The following is a 15,728-nucleotide window of genomic DNA, read 5'->3' as shown; positions in this document are numbered from 1 at the left end:
GAAAAGTGGCACTCTTGTTCAGTTTTCAGTTGACTTTATTGCAGGCATCCAAAATTGAACGCACAAGCCAGATCACTAACCCAACTGTTCTACTTGAACCCGTGAGGCATTTTAAGGTCATAATACATCGGCCACAAGCGCAAAGGGTAATTATATGTCCCTCCTTCGACACACCGGTGCAGGTTTAAAATATGTCGTGTTGGCAGGAGTGACTCAGAAAGAAGAGAGAGACAGTTCTTGTTCAGACATTATGAGCAACTCAAGCGTGGGCTGTTAGTTGGGTGTCTGTTTAGTAATTTGTTCTGCCGCATCGGCGTCATAGCGGTAATTACATGACATTTGCAATCATCATTTTTTGCGTAAGGGAAAGGACCCAGACGTCTACATTCGATAAAATACTGTGACAAGCCTGAGAGTGATCTAAAGATTATTCCAGTAACTTCTATGCAGCCAGTTTCGGTGTCTTCCTTGGAGGATCATGTGTTTGACGTCATGACACGGCATGGGGTCGCATCAGATCAGGACAGTGTGTCGTGTTGACACTAGATCTGGCTTGCTCGGTGGCCTAGTGTGCTGCTACTCGTTCTGAGAACCGCTGCAGCAGCATAGCGGATGGCAGAGCGGGCTGGAGCGAGTGTCGAAGCATCTCGATGTCCTGCCTTGACATGACCACATACTATGTTGTAATGTCCCGGCACATCCGAAACGAAACTGAAAATAGCGGTAGAAAAGCATTTATAATAAATCATTTGGGATGCTCTGAGTCTTGACCGCACATTTGGAGGGTTTAGAAGTGCCGCGCCTTCATTTAAAAAATAGGACTTGGAAATGTTGTGTCATTGCCGCTGTAATTGTTCTAATACAAGGACATTGCTTGATATTTTTATGCGAAGCCTACTAGCCGCACAACCACGCTCTTCCTTGCTGCACCGCGCGCGGCCGCGTAGCTACCATATGACGTCATAACAGCTGCAAAAGCGGAGGCTCAACTCGTGCGCTCGCTTGCGGCCGCGTAGCTACATAGCCGTGTCTCAGCTCGTGCGCTCGCCTGCATGAGTTGTTTCTTCGTCTAGTCGAACCAAACATAGCCAAGCAACAGCTAAAAACTACTAAAACAAGCTAACAACTAAAATAAAGGCTAGTTAGCTTCGCATCGTGGGCTTAACCTTAGCTAAGCCACAGCCATTTTTTATCTCGTATTTTAGTTCCACAGTAAGCTAGTGGGGATCAACTGCTCACTTTTTATGCCTGACAAGGTATACGCCGTGTCAAAGTACGACATTCACGTTCACCTTGTGGGAGGAACAGTTTCCAGATGACAATTTGTGATATTTCTCGTTTTGCCATCACGTATTAGTGTCGTTAGCCAGAGTGTCTGTAGTACTATATGCCCCTCAAATTTATTCTGTGAATTCTGGCTTTTTTCTCGGCCTAAATATTCTCTTCAAGTCAGATCGTGTGTCAACTCATCGACCCTCTCTCTTAGCATCATTATATTTTTTAAAATCGCTTATGCTAACGAAAATATGTAACCGACTGCAAAGTGTAGTTGGATGTGTTCGCAAGGGGCCTATCATAATCTTCAAATTGGGTTAGCGCAAGTTGCAAAATCTGTTTGGTTTGTGTACTTCACCAGTTGCACTGGTTAGTAAGAGTAGCATATTTGATGTCGATGATGCAAAAATTTCCCGACCTGCTTTGTAACGTGCAACTTTTGGAAAAGTTTATTGACACATATGTTCACCTCTGTACCTGTCCTAATGATGTCATGCAGCAAAGGCAACTTATTCGTGGGCTTTATTAACTTGTATGCGTACCGCCATGCGGGCCTTAACAACTGCTGGCAGAGATAAATTCCTATTTCCGTTGAAATTGCATACTTGTAGCAACATATTTGCGGGTGCTGTGCTTTGTTGAGACCTTAGTCACTGAGTGGCAGGAAAATTCTCGCACTTTTTGCTCGAGCATGTGGCGTTAGGCGTGAAAATTTCAGGAATTATTGTTTTTTTTACCACAAGGACATTAACCGTTCCATTACAATTAATGCATTCTACATGGTATCTCGTATATCTTGCATTTATCAGCATTGAGGTGAAAAAAAGGAAAAATAGTGACCTCTCTTGCAATTACTACCACTCTCCTGGTGTGCGAATATTTCTACTTAGAAAAATCGAATTCCCATTTGGAAGCTTTCCTGTCCATTCGCTGCGAATCATACAGGGTTTTTTTTTTTTTGTTAGTATATAGATATGATATGGAGCAGCTCTGATGGTAGCGAACGTGGCATTTCTCTAGAGGAGTTTTCTAGGCGAAGCAGACATCTCTTCCAGGAAATAGCGTGGGTTTCTGCACTGGAGGAAATTCTTTCTAATTAACTACTTTATTAGTGCCTTGGGGGCAGCCGTAATGCCAAACTTGTAGCCAGTCATAATTGAATACACACCGAATAAAAAAATATTGAAAATTGTGGCTCATTCCAGATTCACCAACGAATTTCAACGCTAAATCCAGGCAGTATCGTAAACGAGTTCACCGGGAGAGCAGGAAAGGCAGCCCCGCAATCATATCACATTGAAACGCTCCGTGACCAAACGTGCGACTATGTTTGACACTGAACATCGCGGCAAATACTGATACGGCTCGTTTTGCTTGGCAAACCTATGCCGCGACGCGCAGCACCGCCATGTGCCGTGACATGCCATCATTCGAGCTTGCTGACCGGATGTGGCACGTTACGAGTCAAGAAGACCTTAGTGGGGATTAGGGCAAACAAGTTCAGGTAAGCTGCTATGTGTAGGTGCAACTGAGAAGTTCATCTGACCATATTCGTACTTTGTGCCAAAAAAAAATAATTGGTTGGCTGTTTAGGTAACAGAATAACATCGATGAAGCCTATCCACACTCAAGAGGGATTGAAGAGTAAATAAATTTATTTGTACAATAACTGGGATAAGATTCAGTCGGCCGAAAGAAGACATGGCTATATAATAAAGACGTTTGGAGAAGCTTCAAGTTGCAGTAGAGCGAAACAGGCTTCAGCTATCACTTCCTTGAATTTTGTGAAACAGTGCAATAAAATTTTACGGTACCTTCATTCAGCCGAGGTGATACGGTGCGTAGAACCAGGGTCAGAGTGCATATTTCTGGAGTGAAGGTCCGTTCAAGGCATCTGCACACAACACTGTGCTGCCAATTCTGCCATGTCGAACCGCCTTTTTTTTGTGTACGATTTTTATTGTTATTCTTTCAGTATTGTTCCCCCTTCCCTCTATCATCTGTACTGCCCTATAGGGCGAATCGTGGTTCATATGCAAAATCACAACTAAATAAACAAATAAGAACACTTGTGAGGAACGAACTCCCGAACCATGAATTCCCGAACCATGAATTCCCGAACCATGAACGAACCATGAATCCATTATTCGCCCGCGCTACTCTAGAAAACAACGGATCGCGGTCCGGCCACCACGTTGTGGTACCTTTAACAGGTGTAGGACACAAGGTAAGGAAAAGAGGAAGACCACGTACAACAATTCCACTTCGCGGTCTTTGACCTGCTCCTGACATTTTGGAGAATATGACTGATAGCTTCTCCTTTTAACGCGATAGCGTTAAGGAGCTCGTGTCGCAGAAAAGCCGGTGTCGTCGGCGTCGGGTGTCGGCGTCGGCGGCGTTGACCGTGAGCGATAAATCACGGCAGCCGCTTCATAAATAAAAAGCAACTTCCAAGATTGGCCCGGTGGGAATCGAACCCGGGTCTCCGGAGTGTGAGACAGAGACGCTACCACTCAGCCACGAGTTCGATGCTTCCAAGCGGTGCAAACGCGCCTCTAGTGAATGCGGTGTTGCCTTCGAAACCAGCCGTGGAAAGTTATACTGCGGTGTATATCGGTAATTATGAACATGTAACGTACAGAAGTCACAATTACACGAGTTGCGAAGTGCGTTTCCGCTGCATTTCTTTTGCGCTTTCCGCACACGCAGAGCCATCTTGCGGCAAACACAGAAGACCCCCTCCTCTCAATGTACGGCGCTGCCCCGACAGGAGGCGCGCCGCGCGCGCATTGGGACCGCTGCCAGGCGCGTCGCGGGACTCCCTCTCCCCTGACGACGCTTCGCCGTGCTTCCGGTTTAGATTACTATCTATCTCTCTGCCCGTGCCGATCACGACGTTTGGCTGGCGTAGATCGTTTCCCCTCCGAGACACCGAGTTCTTTGGTTCGTTTCGTTCGCTCAGGCGCACGTTTCGTTGTCGCGCCGAACGCTGCGTTGCTCGACGTTCACCGCGTGATAGGTGGGCGCTAAGTCCGATGCGGGGCGCATCGTAAGTGATTGCTGTGCCGTAGCGCATTGTCTTATACCCCTTGGCGGGTCGACGGGAACGCTGTCGCGTCCCACTCTTGAAGGCGAAGCTTAAGCGTCCTCCAATTTTTTGCTTCGTGTTTTGTTAAATGTCCTGGAACACTCTCCACTGATAATTTCTTCACGCGAAGGTCAATAAAGAATATAATAGTACCAGCAGACATATGTAGAAAAAAAGTCGCAGTTTCACCGGAAAGTCGAAGCATCGATCGCGATAGCAAATTAGTAGTCAGCCATACAAAAGCAAGCATAGTAGTTTTACAGGCCGCATGAACGTGGAAACATTCGCTTGCTAGCTGAGTTAACAAGCATGGTGCCAGCGCGCACAAGCAAGCATGCACACGTCACGCACGATGAGCGCGGACTCTCCCTGTTAAAACGGCGCTGTTAGCAAGCGCGGCAGCAGCAGCGAGCGAAGTCACCTTCGCGCTGCCTATTGCTTCAACGCAAAGGCGACGTCAACAGAGCACGCACAAAGGTATCCGCCGTCTGCAGATACATTTAAAGACACGGTGCGTGCGACCGTGTGCGTTTGTTCAAAGTGCTTACTTGTTGGCGGATACGAAGCAGACGCCCCCCCCCCTTCCTCCCGCGCTGCCTACCCGCTTTGCTCCATGTATGGCGCGCGAGATTGCGCCGCGATCGTCAGTTACCCTAGCGTTCCGTGGCGAAACGCGCAGTTGCCGCCGGAGCGCAACGCCGCCTCCCTCCCTCCCTCTTTCCCAGCCCCTCACCACACTTCGCGCGACGGAGCATGGCGCGTTTGCTCTCAGCGTTCTCTGTTCGCGTGTGCCAGATTGAGTTGCGATCGTAGGCTTCCCTCGCGTGCTTTCACTCGCACGTACAGCGTGCGACGCGTGGCGACGGCGTTATCGGCCTTGGATTTTACACGGTACATCACGGCGACGGCGACGACTACAAAAAATGCGCTTGGAGTCTCCATATCATTGCTAGCGCAATAAAAATAGTTCAAAAATAAAGCAGGCTGTTGCTAACTGGAGAGAGAGAAAAGGGAAGAAGGAAAGGCATGGACGTTAATGCTACCTGGAAGAATCACAAGGGGATTTCCAGCTATGTTATAAATTTCAAGCAGATGCAGCAAGAGTTTCACTCGTCTGTAAATTAAATGAGATGCATGGAAACGTTGACTGTATATGATTGCTCCGTTTCAAAACTTGTAAGAACATAAAGCTTTCAGTCATTTGTTACAAATTTTTCCACGGGCAGCATTTCCTGCGCGCGAGCGCCCGCACACACACACACACCCACACACACACACACACACACACACACACACACACACACACACACACACACACACACACACACGCACGCATGCACGCACGCACGCACACACACACACACACACACACACACACACACACACACACACGCACACACGTAACCGTCTTGTTTACCCGGAAAGGCTGGGCAGCGAATACTATGCACGAAGGCGGGCTCTCTGGCAGGCACGCGGCTTTTTGCGTGGGCCGCGATGCGGCGGATGCGAGCGCCATCTGGAGGTGTTACAAGGAAGCGGGCGTGCTGCTGCGTGGCCTTCAAGATATTCCCGCGCCAGCGCGTGCAAACGGCGAAAGGCGTGGCTGGTCTATGTATGGGAAAAACACTGGAAAAGGGCTTTCCTTGAGTTTTCGCGTAGCATAATTATGTTTTCTCCTACATTCAAGTTACAATCGAACGCTATCAAGTCTGTATATAGTGTGTATGTCGTATGTTACCATTTTACTACATATATTGGCTTGAGGCATCCAATTAGTTAAGAAACTCGCTTGCGCCATCTGGAGCGCCTGGGTATGGTTGGTCTGAAGATCTTTTCGCCGGAACGACGGCCGATGCTCGATGCCGACGTGGGACGTCAGATTTCCTGCAACGCGGGGCCCTTAACGCTTTCGCGTTAAACTCTGGTGTGAGCAAGTGCGGCAGCAGCAGCGAGCGAAGTGACTTTCGTGCGGGCTATCCCTTCGACGAAAGATAAGCGAGAATGCAGCACGCCCAAAGGTGTAAGCCGTCTGCAGATCTCTTTCAAGCCACGGCGCACGCGACCACCCGTGGCCGTGCAAAGTGCGCACTTGTTGGCGGAGTTGAAGACGCCCCACTTCCCTCCCCGCTTTCCTCCATTATGGCGCGCGAGCCTGAGCCGCGATCGTCAGTTGCCCTTGCTTCCAATTGCGAAATGCGATGTTGCTGCCAGAGCACGACGCCGTCCCCCTTCCTCCTTCCCATCCCCCTACAGCCTCTCGCGTGACGGAAGGCTCTCCGCTTTCTCTTTACGCGCACGCCAGATGGAGCCGTGATCGTTGGCTTCCCTAACGTCCTTTCACTCACACATGCAGCATACGATGCGCAGCGACGGTGTTATCGCCCTTGCACTCTATACATTTCACCACTGTGACGGCCACGGCAAAAGTGCACCTGGAGTGTCGATGTAATTGCTATAGCAAAAATTGGAGGACGCTTAAGCTTCGCCTTGAAGGCGAAGCTTAAGGTGACAAGAGTGGAACGCGACAGCGTTCCCGTCGACCCGCCAAGGGTTGTAAGACAATGGGCTACGGCGCAGCGACTACGCGCCCCGCATCGGACGCGGTGAGCGTCGAGCAACGCCGCGTTCGGCGCAGCAACGAAATGTGCGGTTGAGCAAGCGACGCACGCCTGAGCCTAAGAAACAGCTCGTTTCTAAGGCAACACCGTATTCACTAGAGGCACTTTTGTACCGCTTTCAAGCATCGAACTCGTGGCTGAGTAAAATAAAGAAAAAAAAACTCGTGGCTGAGTGGTACCGTCTCCGTCTCACACTCCGGAGACCCTGGTTAGATTCCCACCCAGCCCATCTTGCAAGTTGTTTTTTATTCATGATGTGCCTGCTGGGATTTATCGCTCATGGCCAACGCCGCCGACACCGACGCCGACGACACCGGCTTTTCTGTGACACGAGCTCCTTAACGCTGTCGCGTTAATAAAATTGTGACAACTTACATATAATGTTTTCGAGTGCCTCTACTCTCCCAATAATAGATTCGCTGTAAAACTCCACCACGCTCTCCTCCGAATAACTTCCGTACCGTTCAGCAGAGCACACTTGAAATGGTAAGCAAGATTCAAAATTTGGGCGAGTGGCCTTCGTAGGCATTGTGTGAAAAAAAGAAAGTGCAAAACATGTGCAATAAATTCCTTCCAAGATTGATTGGTCTTCGATTACCTGTATTTCTACCAAGTACACTACTGCTAACCAGATGTCTGAGGTATCTAAGAGTTTTGCCCCTGTGGTAGGTCGAACATGTTTACAAAAAGTGAAATGTTCGACATTCTTTCCGGAATGAGGGACAGGTTACGTGCCAAAGCGAGGACCAGACCGAAGTCGCAACGGTGCTCTCGTATGGCCCGAAACTTTACTACAAGCAGTGCGCTTTGCATTATAACTTGTAGGTGAATCACGGAAACAAGAATTAATAAGGGCAAAGCCAAAAAATTTAAATTAAGCAACAGTAAATCTTTAAGCAATACAAGATCAGAGCAATGCTTGCACGGGAATGTGTGGCACAGATCAAGGAGATGAGAACGCATAGCCTGTGCAACAGCGTAGCGTCAGACGTCAATACAGGTTCAATCACGCCACTATTCAGGATCTGTACTGCTACCGTGATTCGAAAATTGTTCCGTCGAATAGAATAACGCTGAATTTCTGCTAGTTCAATGACAAAATTATTGCATGCATCGGGCCAAATCAAGATGTAACATTCGTTAAGACATTGCAGCTGGAGCCTGCAGTTAGATAATAATCATAATTCGGCAAAGTTTGAGATACACACAGACCAAGCTATTTATTGTACAGCGTATGGCTTCAGGCAATACGGAAGCGAACAGCAGTGCTGCTGGAGATTCATTGTTGGAGCGTATAGAAACTTTGCCTCTACCTTCGGAACCGACCGATTTGATCAAGTTGCTTTTGTAATTTTTGTACACCTAGATATTTGCATTCGCAGAAATTTTTTTAGGCATCGAAACTATAGAAAGCATCTCGCTTAAACCAAGTGTCTTTCAACGTAGCTTTTTCCATTGCACAGTGCAACATTTAGAAATAATGATTTGTATTTCGAGAACTCGTTCGCGTTTCATTGTATTCTGGCCGATACGAAAACCACGATGCTATGGAAATTATAGTGCTCGGGTGACAGCTTCATTGAGGAAATTAGGAAACTAATAACGATTTGTTTGTTTGTAGCGCTTGGTTAGGATGTGGTACATCGTAAGGCAACAAAAATCTTATTGTTAACTTAAGAAGAAGAAGAAGGCAAACTGAGCAGTCTTGCTCTACATGTGCTCCCGATTCAGCTTGCAATTCCTGCGGATCACCCCCTCGCAACGCTTGACTGTCTGCAGCGTTCGACTCAGCTCAAGAAACGCCATTCAAACAGACCACGCACACCGACGTGAGTTTATTCTTCACGCAAGTACTAATCCTGAAACTTGCAAGGGGACGGCCGTGCCCAGCTAAGCCTACTCACGATCGCCGAGCCCTGCTGCCTGAGGCCACGCGCCTCGCGCCTCGTGCCTCGAGATCCACGTACACGCCGGGCCGCCCGACAACGGCTTTTTAAATGTTTTTTCTCTCTTCAAACGTAGCGGCAACCTAGCATTATGGAAGTTGATAGAATGAACTCCATAACAGGAATAACAAATAATGAAGGAGAGATGAACGGCACGGAGCCGGCGTTCGACAGCAACAGCAGAAAAAATTACCGACGATTACGTTACTTCCTAATGCGAAATTTGAGCGCAGCAAATAAGCTGTTTCACCTTTTCGATAGATTGAGGCAAAGAAATCGAGCAACACATGTATGCGCTATCACAGATTTTTTTTTATTTTTCACACGTATTCCTTTAACAAAGACTCCACTAACAGTTCTTGACAGTCATGAAGGAAGCTTTGTGGTCGGAGAAATATACTGATATATGTTCGACTTGCTACACCAATGCTTGATTCTCAAAGACGAGATCTATACAAGTGCCTCGCGAGGTTGTCACAGCCGTGGGACGCGTTACGAGCGAGAGGAACGGGATGTTCTCCCGCATAAGTGTTAGGAAATTGCTGTTTGTCTTTATGTCAACATTAAAGTCCCCCACTACTAACATCGGTGTGGATCGATGGACGGTTAATGCGAGCTGCAGGAGGTGCACGACGTCTTTCGTGAGTGCGGTAGGGGCGAAGTAGGCAGCTACTACCAGCAAGCCGTTGGGCAACTTTGCGGCGCACAGTTCGCCAACTTCAAAGTTAGAGCCGGCGCTTTGACAACCGGAAACTCGCAGGAAGAGGTGGGAAGGGGGCGGCGTGTACACCCAGCGGCAAACGATGGGGGCAGAAGCGCGTGCAGCAAGCGGACAACACGATAAAGGGAGGAGGGAAGAGATAGCAGCGACTGACTGATGCCGCTGACGCCGATAGTGAGTCAACCCCAGCTGCGGAGTTGGTTTCAGGGACAACGCCGCCGATGCCGACACAAACAATATGATACCCTCGCTTCCGCAGCGCTAAGAACCAGGGGGGGGGGGGGGGGGGGGACCCTTTCCTCCTCTTTCTGCATGGCGGCGACGGCGTTCTATGCAGTCACGTTATCTTCACTCTCTAGCGGCGTCAGCGGCATCCAGCGGTATCAGTCGGTCGCTGCTAGCGCTGGGGGGATGAAAGGGGGGCGGAGCTGGTTACGAGGCCGACGACGACGACGACGACGACGACGCGAAACCCAGGAACGGACGCCAAAGAGCTGCGCTCTAAAACACTATGCAAGTCCGGACCGTGGGTGATGTTACTAGCGCGACATCAGAAGAAGAAAGAATCCATGGCAACGTCGAAGACGCAGAAGGAGTTCTCATGCGAACACAGCACGGGGCAGAACACGAATGATGGAAAACGGCAAGCCCCTCAAAAGCCATGGGGCCACAACAACGCAAGCAAGCCACGGCCTCACTTGCCAACGACGTGACCGCTACCAGAAAACCATTACAAGATTGTTTACAGACCTAAAGTCGGTGTGAAAGGGTCAAACTGGAAAGACGAAGTGATAGCAAGAGGATTAGCCTAAGCATGCGAAGTCACACTCCAGGAGCTCTACACTAAGGTGAACATACAGACACAGTGGCAACAAAAACTTAATTCTGGCAAGTACCGAAGAAGAGGATTGCGCACTTAAACTAGCAGAAATAACAAGCATCGAAATAGGACACGCAACATACGAAGTCACACCGTACCTCAAGCCGATTCCGGGCACTGTACGTGGCGTTGTTCACGGAATAGAGGAAGGCACCACCGACGAGCAGCTAGTAGACCTACTAGCAACGACCAAAAAATGCAAAATCCTGTACGCTAGAATGATGGGAAGATCGACAGTCGTCAGTGATCACCTTCGAGGGTCCGCACGTTCCGTTCTACGTTAAAGTTGGATGTACGCTCACCCGCTGCAGACCCTACCGAAAGTCAGTGCAGTACTGCAGATCTTGCGGGCAGGTAGGACACAAACAAGACGTCTGCCCTAATCCAAACGATGAACTATGTGACAACCGCGGAGAACACAACGCTGATCCAAATAACCACCAATGCGAACCGAAACATAAGCTCTGCGGAATGCCCCATGAAACGGCGAGTAGAGACTGTTGAAGGAAGCTGAAACCGGCCCCGCCACCGTTGAGAGTAAGGAAGCGGTCAAGATCGAGACAGAGACGCTTCTGTTACCAGGCCAGCGTAGTATCTACCAACGACAATAAGCACATGATGACCATGTCACCATCGCCACAGTCACCGAATGAGGCCGAGCAGACAAAAAGATCCAGATCCAAGTCGGGATCGCGATCGAGGGAAAGACAACACAGCGTCCTTCGGACAACGGCAACGGGCGTGGAACACGACAACACCCAGCGCAAGGTAAGCTGGACCAACGTCGTCACAGGGCACAATCATACGTCGAGGGAAAATAATGGCGTTCAAACCACAAGACACTCGAGTTACGAAGGCATGATAATGATTCTCCGTAGACAGAACGATGAATTGAAGCGAGAGCTATAACAGCAAAAGAAGAAGACACAAGAGAATGGAGCCAGCACAGAAAAAACAGCTCGAATACCTGATGCGAGAAATAGAACAACTACGGAATGAACAGAGGCAGCAATCGCAAACACCCCTACCGCGGCCTTCATCCCCACCCGCACCACCATCACCAACACGACCAGAGCCATCACCACTGTCAAACCAAGCGGTGATAACCCAGAACGACCTCAAGACACTTGAAGACCGCATCAACGCCAACGTGACCATCATGATGGAAACCACACTGTCCACATTAACGCAGGTTATGCAAAACACGGTAACACAGATGATACAGACTGGGTTCCAATCTCTCAAGAACGAAATAGAGAATCAGATTCAGGCTATAGAGACCAAAATGATGCAATCCGGAGAAAGTTTCAGCCAACGCATTCACATGCTAGAAGAAACAGATAATTCTCGCAAGAAACCTAAGTACCCTGCGAGAGAAGCCAAGATAATGCAGACCCTAAGCGAACAAGATGGCGAGGTCAACTAAAGAGGAAGATGACTACAAGCAACACCCACGGCTCAAAATTTGGCAATGGAAGTGCCATTCTATCCGAAGTAAGAGAAGCAACCTTGTACAATTCTGCATGCAGTTTGACTCAGATATTATAGCCTTACAAGAAACCGAAGCTGAAGACTTCAAGATCAGGGCTTACCTCACTCACGTCACTGACGGTAAAACGGGGACAGCAATCCTGACCAAGAAGGCCATCAACGCTCAACGACACGACATCCAACACCGCAGCGAACACACCCTCGTCGAAATCGTAACCGAGGAAAAAAACAGCAGCAAAGCCTCTTTGTGTTAATCGTGTACAGCCCACCATAGGACCACCTAAAGGACCTGGACAAGCTAATCAGAGAGGTGAAGAAGGTGAGCAAGGGTAACGGGCTGATGATAGTCGTTGGAGATTTTAACGCACCCCATGTGGCCTGGGGTTATGCGGCCTCAAAAAAAAAAAAGAAAAAGGAGAAGACGTGCACAACATAGTGCAACAACACCTCCTCACGCTACTCAACGACCCGCAGACACCCACGCACATCGGAAACTGGTGTATCTAGAAACACCAGCCCCGACCTCACATTCGCACACGGACACAAACAGTATGAGTGGAGCTCCATGAACGAGAATCTGGGTAGCGACCATTATATTGTGCAAACGATCATTCCGCACCACAAAGCAACGATGAAGATCGGAAAAGCGAAGATCACGGACTGGCAGGCCTTTCGCAAAGATGAGAGCGCCATTAATGCGACGATAGACGACATAAAATTGTGGATCAAAGGAGTCGTGGAAAGAGCCGAGAAGCACACGAGTACAATCCAGCTGTCGCAAGTCACACCCGTGGTCGACCCCCACTTACTCCACCTGTGGGAGGCGCGGAGGGGTCTCGCGAAACGCTGGCAGCGTAACAAGTGCAACCGGAAACTCAAAATTCGGATCTCTAAGCTGATCAAAGAAACGCAAGAGTACTCTGAACAACTTGAAAGAAAGAAATGGCGCGAAACATGTAACAAGCTTCAAGGTACCTTAATCAGCAAGCGCACCTGGGCGGTGCTCAGCACACTCTCCTATCAAAAAAGGGGAAGAAGAACTCCGCCACACAGAAGCGTGCTGCGAAGCGTGCTGTCACTACATGGATATGCGTTTACGGTGCAAAAGACTAAACGCAAGCAGCGGAAAATCGCAACGCAGGCCTTTTACGAGCAATTATGCAGAAGAGTACCACGTGCATTTGCGCTGCAGCCGGTTTCTAACGGTGTTAATTCTTAAGCGTACATTTTGAATTCGGAATTTGACCGCTGCGATACAAAAGCGAACGAATCTGAAATATTTCGGGCTTCAGTTTTTTAAACCCTCTACAGAAATGAGGCGGTGATTCGCGCGCCGTTCCGACAATGCTGACGTGCCAATAATGGAAGTCGACGTTGGCGCAAAACCGGGCTCACAGACTGAGCGTCTTGGGTGTCCCCCCGGCGTTTGGTTCGATGCCCTACTTATGGCTTCATCGCCGCCGTGCATTCACTGCAAGTGGGGGGGGGGGGGGGGGGGGGCTAACGCTGCGTGGAAGTTTCGTGATAAGAATGAAGGTATTGACGGACTCTGGTTAGTATCTATATGTATACACATACTTATGTAGGAATTATATTAGCATTTGTGCTACATGTAGGTGACCGCTGATTGACAGTTGTTTTCTCCACAGAATTATGCACGCACACACAAAAAGAAATTCAAGAAAAAGAATGGTAGATAGAAATCCACGCTGGAACAACGAAAGAATCAAGCAGTGGGCTCACGTTTCCTTTAATAAAGCAATGCTTTCCATGCCTTATTCTCTGGAGTTTGACACGTGATCTGGATCTCATTCCTATGGAGCCGAGTGGGTGTATTTCCGGAGACAGTTGCAATTTAGGATCAGCCCACCTCACTCGGCCAGACGACCCGGGAGACAGTGTCATAGCAAAGCGGGACGATCTCGGAGACTGTATAGTTTGTGGTTGCACGAGTCACATGATGGGGGCCACCGCGTCTAGCCGTCTCGCCTGGTGGCACGTATCGCTGTGCAGCAAAACGCTGCACAGAAGTTGACCAGTTGTGAACCGTGTTATAAATGTGAAAGCACTACACGCCCCACGAGGCAGAAAAGCCGACGTTGTAGGCAACGAGTGGTATGAAGAATCATCAGCAGCCGTGACGTCATCAGTGTCTTGTATGACATCAGTGGTGATACAGAATAAAAGTTAGAATAAGTAAGGGTAAGGTGGTTTAAGGTGGAGTAAAATGAATTGAGGTGAATTATGCTGAATGAAGGCAAATTAACGTGGATCAATGTGGATTAAAGTGTGTTAAGATGGATTCCAGCGGATTAAAGCAGCCCTCACTCCTGCCGTGAGTAGGAAGTGGCCGCACTTTCGCCTGCTATATCCTCGTCCTGAGTATCCACTCTACAAGTCGCGAAATGTTGAAGCCAACATCCACCACCTGCTGTGGGTTTGCCCTGCACTTAAACCGACGAGGCTCCGGCACCTCGCAGCAGCGGGACTCTCGCCGCATAATCTGAGCCACTACACTGCTTGGACGCAGGGACAGCATTATCGATCCCTCTTGGACTTCATTAAGTCAGCAAATCTCTTTTCACTCATTTAATCATCCTTATTCACCCCCATCCCATTCCCTTGTATGCCCTGAGGCATTTATCCTCGCATTAAAACAAAAAAAGCAGCTAAGCCAAGCTCTGCTATGTCGGCCGACGGCGTAGTTTTCGCGGGACCGACGCTTACGTGCGAGCTCGAGAAATATCGCTTCTTTGAATGTGATGATAAAAATGTTTGATTAAGGGATGCTTCAAAGGCCTATGCTTGCTTGATAAAAACAAGCACTTGAAATAAACTATTCGCATGGATTAGACTACGGCAAGGAAGCATATCACTGACACCATTATGAAAGTGGCCGGCCAGAGTTTTCTCTTTGAAGACGTACATCCACTCGGTTTGTCGTATACAACATGCGACGCTACGGCATGTTATAGGTGGTACGTTAGGAGTCATGAAGACGTTAGTGGGGATTAGGGCAAACAAGTCCAGGTAAGTTGCTTTGTGTAGGTGCAACTGAGAAGTTCATTTGAGCAGATTCATGTATTGTGCAGAAATAAAAATATTTGGTTGGCTGTTTAGGTAACAGAATAACATCGAAGAAACCTATCCACACTTAATAGGGATTGAAGAGTTGGACGACAGAAGACATGGGTATATAATAAAGACGTTTGGAGAAGCCTTAGGTTGCAGTAGACCGAAACAGGCTTCAGCCATCACTTCGTTGGATTTTGTGAGACAGTTTAATAAAAGTCTATACTACCTTCATTCAGCCGAGGTGAAACGGTACGCAGAACCATGGGCAGAGTGCCTATTTCTGGAGCGAAGTTCCGCTCAATGCATCTGCACACAACACTGTGCTGCCAATTCTGCTATGTCCAACCACCTTTTTTTGTGCATGATTTTTATTGTTATTCTTTCACCGTTGTTTCCCCGTCTTTCTACCATATGTACTGCTCTATAGAGCGAATCCTGTTTCATATGCAAAATCAAAAATAAATAGATAAGTAAAAACACTGGCCAGGAACGAACTACAGACAGTGGAAACCATGAATTCATAATTCGCCCACGCTAATCTGGAAATTAATGGATCGCGGCCCGGCCACCGCATTGGGGTACCTTTAACAGATGTAGGAGACAAAGTAAGGAAAAAAATTCAAAAAGAACACAG

The sequence above is a fragment of the Dermacentor albipictus genome, chromosome 7 (genome assembly GCF_038994185.2).
Source record: "Dermacentor albipictus isolate Rhodes 1998 colony chromosome 7, USDA_Dalb.pri_finalv2, whole genome shotgun sequence".
Lineage (NCBI taxonomy): Eukaryota > Metazoa > Arthropoda > Arachnida > Ixodida > Ixodidae > Dermacentor > Dermacentor albipictus.
This window is presented reverse-complemented; position numbering follows the sequence as displayed.